Raw genomic sequence first — 9,091 nt, 5'->3', positions numbered from 1 at the left:
TGTGGTGGCGTGAAAGCAGAGCATGTGTGTGAGAAGTTCCAAGGCCGAGCGGTGTTCTAATAAGTGTCCCTATGACCATACTCGATTTGGTGTTGGAATCCAGAAGCTCTGGCGGGTGGCTACATGTCTCCCATGGCATTGCCTGACTGGTCTGTCACCCTAGCTTACCATTCCACTGAGAGGAAAAACAACGAGAAACAATAGCTTAGTTTTGATCGCTCCATTTTAGGTCTTGTTGGGTGTTTTAACTTCCTTAGTCATCCATATAATTACTACAATCGCATGTGTATGTGACTCATTCCAAATAAGACCTGTTTCATATTTAACATTGACACCCAAACGAGGAATCAACTTTGTCCTAAAACAACCATATCATGGAGGAGTCAGTTTTACCATGGTTGGACATGGGGTCTATGATGGACCTCTGTCTCTTGTAGGTGGATGGACCATAATTCTGATTCTTGGAGAAGAACCTACATATTTACCTCATTCTAATGAATTGGCTCCTTGTGAAACAAAGCCTAGTGAGTGAGGTTCACACGTTTTATCTCATTCTAGTGGATTGGCTCCTTGTGACTTGCAAGATTCACATAAAGAAACATGTGAACTGTATACAATGGACTTGCAAGATTGTCCATTTTTAGTAAACATGCAAACTTAAAGGCTGAGGAATTTGCAAATTTGTAAGATAGGAGTGTAATATTTTGAATTTATAGGTTTTAATGGTTTGTTGAGAAAAGTGAACATCTAGCCTAGCCCAATACCTCGTGAATATGAATCAAGTCTGCAAGAAAAAATCAGAAAGATAGAGAGAGAGAGTTGTAGATGAAGAGGCTTAGTATAGATATGTGTCTTTTAGTTACTACTAATTAGAGCAGGTCGTAAGCTTCATTTATGGATGTGTTGTTTTAAGGCTCGGTTATACTAATTATTTTTCGATTATTGTGCATAATATTCATGATACTCTCCTCATGGAAGCGCGGCCTATCATCCCTCATTACTTTGTGTCAAGGCAGCGTCAGGAGGAAGCCAAATGAGTGGGTTCCTTGTCAAACACACCAGGGGGATTAATAATATGCAAGGCGAAGAATTGGAAGGTCGTTGGAGAAAGACCTCAGGGAAAGATGGCTACAAGCTTCAAGGCCTTAGTTGTAACGCTACTTGTACTGTTCTTAGTACTAATACTACGTGTAGTGATGGTGCAGCCTGCAGATATGGAAGATGCGGCATCTTTCTTATCTGCTGCTGTTGATGATTGCTCGGGGGAATTCGCCATCGATGCAACATTTCGCATTGGCAACAAGCTGTATGCAGGTCCTGCACACCCGTTAGCTGATAAGCAGCACAACGTACTGAAGGAAGCAGCTGGGGTCGGCGGTACGAGTGCGCCTGGTGAGGAAACGTCAAGCTGCCTGGAGGATGGCCCTAAAAAATACAACATGTGGCGGGGTTTCACTCCGCCTCCTGGCAGCCCCGCCAACGTAACCAAATCAACCTCTCTGGCCATCACCAACACCAGCGCCCTCCATTGATGATGAAGACTCGTTACAGGGTACTGTAAGAATGGGCAAGGCAGCATCAGTACCTCTGCAATGTAATAGCAAAGACAGCACTAGTTTACAGGTTTTGTTTTCCGTCGCAATTCGCGGCATTTTGTGCATTGGTTCATCGTCTTTGTACGTGTGATTGGTGTAGTTTCTTTTTCTTCTTTTTGTATAAGGAAACTGAGCACTACGTTTTGATAGACAACTCAGCTTATGCCATGAGAGTGGGATTTTGCTGGGCATGTTCCGTGGATTTTTGCACGAGGAAAACAATACCTCTCCGTTTCTTGGACGGATCTACCCTCTTTTAACAACGCAAGATCTCCCTTTTTGCTGGACTGCTCCAAAGAAGGTCTCGAGATCTTCGTTCTTCTAACATTGCAACGTCTGTTGCTTTAGTGAACTCATGTCATAACCTCCGTTTCTCCTGCTTGTTCAGGAAAAAAAAAGAAGAAGGAAGAACTTGAGTTTGCATGTTTTTTTTTTCCCCCCTGTGAGAAGTTACAGCTTATTGATCCGCATTAGCAACTAAACCATCGTGAACGTTATCTTTTTATCGATCTCTCATGCTTAGACTGACTCTGAAGCTTGAATATGACGAGCATCAATCCTCAAATTCTAACAGTAAGCGTATCTGCCCCATTTACAAAGAACCAAAGTAAAGGAAGCACTGCGCCAGACTGACAGGACACATAAAAGCTGCAAGACCTATTCTTCTTTCCGCCTCCTCCTCCTCCATCTCACTCTTCTTTGGGTATGCTTCCACTCACAAATGTCCTACGCTTGTGATACATGTGACATGCCTGCCCTGCTTCAACGTGACCACCATGATTTCATAACTCTTACAAAAAGGAAGAGGTAAAGGATCTTTCATTTTGCATGAATGTGAGATGCCCTGCCTTGAATGTGACCAGCATGATTAATCCATAACTTCTACAAAAAAAAAGAGATGGAGCATGTCTCGTTATTAGATTTTTTTTAAATTACTTCAAATATCTCATCTTACATCATATTCCGTAGATGTGAAGACGTGAGAGCAACATGAAGAGAGGGAAGTCACTGTTAGATTGAGGTATCCTCTTAGTTGAGGGAAGAAGACCATATTGTGTATAGTAATCTTTATTAAATAAGATTTTCATATTTTGACGTGTTTCAAGCCATATTTCAGCTCTGCAAGATATTGGCATGAACCCTATGTATATGTCTAAATTATGGTCATAGCAAAATTGCAACATAAATTTGATTGCAAAAATGTCCCTGCAGAGAATCTTTGATTTGTAGATTATTTGGTGGGGATGTATGTTTATGTGACTATTCTATATAGAGTTGGAGTATATAAGGTGTGCGGTATCACTATGTTGAACTTTGTAAGTTTTTTGTAAGTGAAGAAGCATTTACAAACACTATTTAGTAAGTTACTATAGGTAAAGACATATGATAGTCTACCCCAGATTGTGATCGAGAAGCTAGACAAACACTATAGGTAAAGACATATGATAGTCTACCCCATATGATCATCTACCCCAGATTGTAAGTTACTATAGGTAAAGACATATGATAGTCTACCCCAGATTGTGATCGAGAAGCTAGACAACAATAACTTCCAAGCATGGAGGTCTAGGATGACCAATTTCCTTATAGGTAAAGGATAATGTGAGTCTATCACATGTGATAGAAAGGAGCTATAAGTTATTGAAGAAAATCTGACACACAACATGTTGTGTAGGCATATAAGGAATGGCATGAAGAAACTAGAAAGGTTCTATGTAGGTTATCCGTAAGTGGAAAGCCCTTACACCATAGAAAGAGTGAAAAAACAAACCAATGTTGTGGGGCTTTTCCCAACCGCAGTCTCGCGGGAGCATAAAAGAACCGAATCAAGAAGCCAATCTTCCGTGACCTATCTCACAATTTCTTTGGAGTGAGATGCCTCTCTACTTCAATGTGACCAGCTTGATTTCATAGCTTTTACAAAAAAGGAGAGACGAAGGATCTTTCATTTTCTATGAATGTGAGATGCCCTGCCTTGAATGTGACTAGAATGATTAATCCATAACTTCTACAAAAAGGAAGAGAATATGGAGCATGTCTTTTATTACTATTTTTTGAAGTTAAAATTAAAATTATTTAAATACCTCATCTTACATCATATCCACTTTGTTGATGAGGGTCTCAAAAAGAGCATGCCTGTAATATTCATATTCATTGAGCCTTTTGTTAACACTAAAGTTGTCGAGTCTTATACAGCCAAAGCATGATCCACCAATTTACTAAGAGGTAAGAAAGAAAGTAGTACGGTTATGCGTATTTCTATCCCTTTTCCTCTTTGAGTTTAAAATACCTTTCATAGTAGCTATGGGAGCTACTGAAAGACAGGAAAGTCAGTGTCTTAGATGGAGGTATCCTCTTAGTTGAAGGAAGAAGACTATATTATGTATAGTAATCTCTGTTAATTAAGCTTTTACATATTCTAAAGTGTTTCAAGCCATATTTTGGCTTTGCAAGATATTTGCAGGCACCCTATGTATATGTCCAAATTATGGTCATAGCAAAGTTGCAACATAAATTTGATTACAAAAGAGTCTCTGTGTAGAATATTTGATTTGTAGACTTTTGATGGATGTATGTTTATGTGACTATTCTATATAGAGTTTCAATATATTAGGTGTGCGATATCACTTTGTTGAATATTACAAGTGTGTTGTAAGTGAAGAAGCATTTACAAGCACTATTTAGTAAGTTACTGCAGGAAAAGACATATGACAGTCTATCCCAAATTGTGACCAAGAAGATAGACAAGAATAACTTTTAAAAATGGAGGTCTAGGATGATCGTTTTTTTATGAGGATAGGATAACTTGATTCTAATACATGTGATAGAAAGGAGTGAGAGATTACTGAAGACAATCTAACACACAACACATGTAGACATATATGTTGATGAAGATAGGTGAGACTGATGGTAGATGCATGTTAGCATTAGAAATGTCGAAGGTCTTCAAAGATCTCCATGGCAACATGGTAGAATGAGTAAGGTGATCTTATGGAAAATAATTGGAATTTAAGCATAATGCAAACACCTAATCAAAGAAGTGAGGAAGTCTTTGCGACTTGTCAAAATTTTCTAATGCATAATTGTTAGAGTTTTATGAGAGTCATTACCATTGTAATTTGTAGAAAAATTTCATGGCTGAATAAAATTATGTTTTTTCATTAAAAAAAAGACGGATAATATTAAGGCTAGTCCAAATTCGATCTAAACTAAGATGGAGAAAAAAGATTGCATGCCTTAGGTTATGACCCTAAACTATACACATTATCACTTTTTTAAAACCATCTCTAACTATTATATAGCCTCATAAATGAAATTTCTAAGTGATTATTATATTCTTCACCTCTTTTTTAACAATTGTGACTAGCCCCCATATCAAGTAATGCATTATAAAGCACTTTACCCATAAGGGCTAAGCAATTGAATGGATGTTCGTAGAGATGCTATGTGATGCTTTGTGTCTCCTTCAAACTCTCCTACAAAGGCTTGTGTGGATCCAAGGATAGCTTCTCCTCGTTGTTGTTGGATTTGCCTTTATTTGGCCTCCTCTTGAGCTTGAGGGTTTTCTAGTTCTTCTTTTTCCTTAGCGGCCTTCTTATCATGTGTGACCTACAAGGCTTTCCTCAGTAAGAGGAACATAATACTTTTAAATTTACAACCATTAAGGAAGCCAACAGTTTTGACCCCGTTAAGGGTTTCAACATGCACAATACCTTGTCAATGAGGTGTTATTTTGCAAACTCAAAATGGTCCTTTATCGGTATATTTTAGTTTCTTCTTTTCATTTTTAGGCTCCATACATAAGTACAAGGTATCCCTCCTTGATTTCCTTATCCTCAAGATTATCATCAAACCACGTTTTTCATTGATCCTTTTCTGTTAGCATGCTCTACATAGTAATTGTATTTCTTCCTCTACTTTTTCAAGTATGAACATCTGATCGGCCAACATGTTACCCTCCAGTCTCTTAGTCATTGCCACCCTTAAGTAGGGTATCATGAATTCTTAGGGCATTACCGCCTCAACCCCACAAACCATCTTAAATCATGTGAAACTAATTACAACTTTGTAAGAGGTTCAGTAAGCTTATAAAGCTTTTGTGAGCTTGAATTCCCAATCATTGCATCAATCTTCAATAGTTTTTGTTAATATGGAAATGAGGACTTTGTTGGTGCTCTCAGCTTGACCATTTGCTTGTTGCAGGTAGTAAGGTGTGGACTTCTGGTGTGAGATTGTGAATGTTGTGGTGAGCTACCAGATTACATCATGTATACAGTGTTTTCCTTGGTTACTCATTAACTCAAAAGGAAAACTAAAGAGGGTAATCATGTTCTCATAGAGAAACTTAGCAAACACCATGGCATTCTCTTTTCGTGAGTCTCTTGCTTCAGCCTATTTGGTTACATAATATGTGACAAAAATGATAAAGTGTGCTTATGTGCCATGTGTAGTAGGACTAATAGGGCCAATGAAATTTAAGCCCCATTTTTCAAAGGGTTGGTTGAATCTGATAGGATGCAGTGGCATCATTTCCTTTTTTGCGGCTTTGCACAACGTTGGCCCACTCATCACATCCTTTGACAAATAGTACACAATCTTCAAAGAGCGTGGGCCACCAATAGCCTGATTATAGTATTTTTCTTGTCGTAACATTGCCTGCAAAGTGTCCACCAACTACCCCTTAGTGTGCTTGCTTGATGATGTATAAGAATTCATCCTCCCTAGGGCATCGTCTTTATATGTCATCCTTACCACGTCTATAAAGAGTTCAATAATCTGTTGGTAAGGTTATGCTTCTTTAAGAAACTTCCATGCTAGATCTTTCCTTAACTTTTTCGTCTCTCTAAAATCATTAGCTAGAAAGTTAATGATTCTCTCACTTCATTATCTATTGTTAGCCTTGAATAGTGTAACATCAGGTAACTCGTCTCATTAACTCTGATTAGTGCTTCACCACCATTAGGTATGAAGGATAGATAATTTGCCATGACGTGTTCCTTGCCAGACCTCATACTACTATAAAATCGAACTCAAGAAGAATCAACAACCACCTTGTGAACCTTATCGTGGAGCATGGTTTGTTTACTAGATGCAACAAGGCTTGATGTGCATCATAGAAAACAAATTTGTTAGCAAAGAAGGTAAAGCCGAGATTTCTTTATAGCATAAACCATTTCTAACCCTTAATGCTCAGTGATGGTGTAGTTTATTTCACCCTCATCTCGTTTCCAACTTGAAAAACTAATAGGATAGTCCAATTTGTGTTCCCCTAGCTGTGCTACGACACATGCAATTGCAAAATTAAAGGCATTAATGTGTACATGAGAGATGAGATCCCAATTAGGTGTTCAAAAGGTTGGATCTATGTACACGTCTTGCTTCAGCATGCCATAAGATTTTTGACACTTCTTGGTCCATATAAATAAACCAACGGTAGTAGGTAACATGGCCCATGAATCGTTTGACTTTCTTATAGTTGGTAGGGGTAATTCCAAGATGACCTTGATTTTGATCTTATGAGTGGAAATACCAGTTTGTTGGTAGGGGTAATTCCAAGATGACTTTCATTTTGATCTTATGAGTGGAAATACCATTTTTGGACACTATATGCTCAAGAATAACTCCATAGTTTACCCAAAATTTGCATTTGTAAGGGTTTAAGGATATGTGATAAAATTGACACTTTTCAAACACCCTTTGTAGGCACAATAGGTACTCTGTCCAAGACAAATGCATGCAAAAAGAATCCAAGAAAGCTTCAAGAAACTTTCTTACGAAGTCTGAAAAGTAGTATTCATAAGTCTTTGGAATGTGGTTGGTGCATTAGTTAGAACCAATGGCATAACTCTATAAGCATGCACACCATGCTCAGTGATAAAAGCTATTTTGTCTTGGTCCTCAGGTGTAATCAAAATTTGATTATATCTTGAATATCCATCCAAAAAGCTATAAGACTTCTTGCTTGTTGCAACTCATTCAAGCACATGTCATGAATATGGATAGGGGTAGTGATCCCTGCACATGGCAAGTTGCAACATTCACTTTCTTGAGATCCACACACACTCTTAGTTTTCCATTCTTCTTAGGTACAACCATAATGGGTGAGACCCATTCTAAGTATTGAATCTCATAGATAAGTCCACACTCAATGAGACTTGTTTTACTAATCATTTACTTCTCCTCTTTCATTTTGTTTTGTGCTATATTGTTTTTTTAACTAATTATATATTTTCTTAAATTTTTTTGTAGAGAGAGCTTGTTGGGCATGACCGAACAAAGGAGGAGTACGACTATGGCTACAGATCCCCCCATCTGCAATTGTGAGCATGGATGTTTTGATGAGTCCATTTTGGGGACTCAAGAAGTGATAAAACTCGTGTCTTATCTATATCTAATTGTCTTTTATTGTATTACACTTACCTTACTCTTGATAGCATGTATGTAGGAAGATGGGGAAGAGAAAGAGGAGGATCCAAAGTACGAGCATGAAGCAGTAGAAGGAAGTGAAGAGGAGGGCAAAGATGATGATGATAAGCACTCAGAATCTGACCAGGATTTTGATTTTTCATCTCTTCTTTGATATATTTCTTGTATATATGACGAAAGGCTCGATAATTTACGAAATATAATACATTTTGGGCTCACTTGCGTTGTTCTCAACCTATGTCTTTTTCATGTTTATGTTTGTATCACAAAATTGTGACTCTGTTTCAGTAAAGAACAAGAGCTCGAATAGACTAGGGAGTCTTGTGCAGACTCCCAGTTTACCTTAGATTTTTTGGATCACAGAGTAATTTCATTGTTGGAGTAGTGGAAATAGGAGTGATAATTTGCTACTGAGTAGAGATCCCATTGTGCAGCAAAAATAGTAGTTTTTTAGCAGCCACCAAAATTGGCTCAACATCTCCCTACCATTCTAGTTATTATAAAAGTGCAGTTATTTTCACTACTACACCCTTATTCTATTGTAGTGATCCAATCCATTTTTGTTGTATTCATCTTGTTAATTTTAGCATTAGATTTAAGTAGGTTATGAGTTGTGTCTTTTTAGCATTAGATTTAAGTAGGTTATGAGTTGTGTCTTACTCTGCCTGACCTTGGTGATGGACACTCTTGAATACATCTTGATGCATTTTGAAGAGGTCCTTTGACCTAGTTCTCTCTATTGTACAGCTCGTAGGATATCTACATTCATATCTTCTTTTGGTTTATGCTTGCACATGGACACTGTTTATAGTAACATGGTCTATAGTAACATGATCCTAAAACAGTTTTGGAAAAAAAGAGAGGTTATTGTTTTAAGAATGTACCTACTTACCATGCTTGCCAAGCATGACCTCCGGAAATAACAACCCATCCTTCTTCTTGCACTCTTTTAAAGAGAGCTTCCAAACCCCATCGTAATGCAAAATTATGTTCATCCTGCACCTAGGGGGCGGTCCACGGCTTCAACCTATAGACATGCAAAAGAGTTTGAACATTGATTTAATGTTGTA

This window comes from Cibotium barometz, chromosome 49 (genome assembly GCF_041138505.1).
Source record: "Cibotium barometz isolate CiBa-2024 chromosome 49, ASM4113850v1, whole genome shotgun sequence".
Lineage (NCBI taxonomy): Eukaryota > Viridiplantae > Streptophyta > Polypodiopsida > Cyatheales > Cibotiaceae > Cibotium > Cibotium barometz.
Note: the sequence above shows the minus strand (reverse complement) of the source record.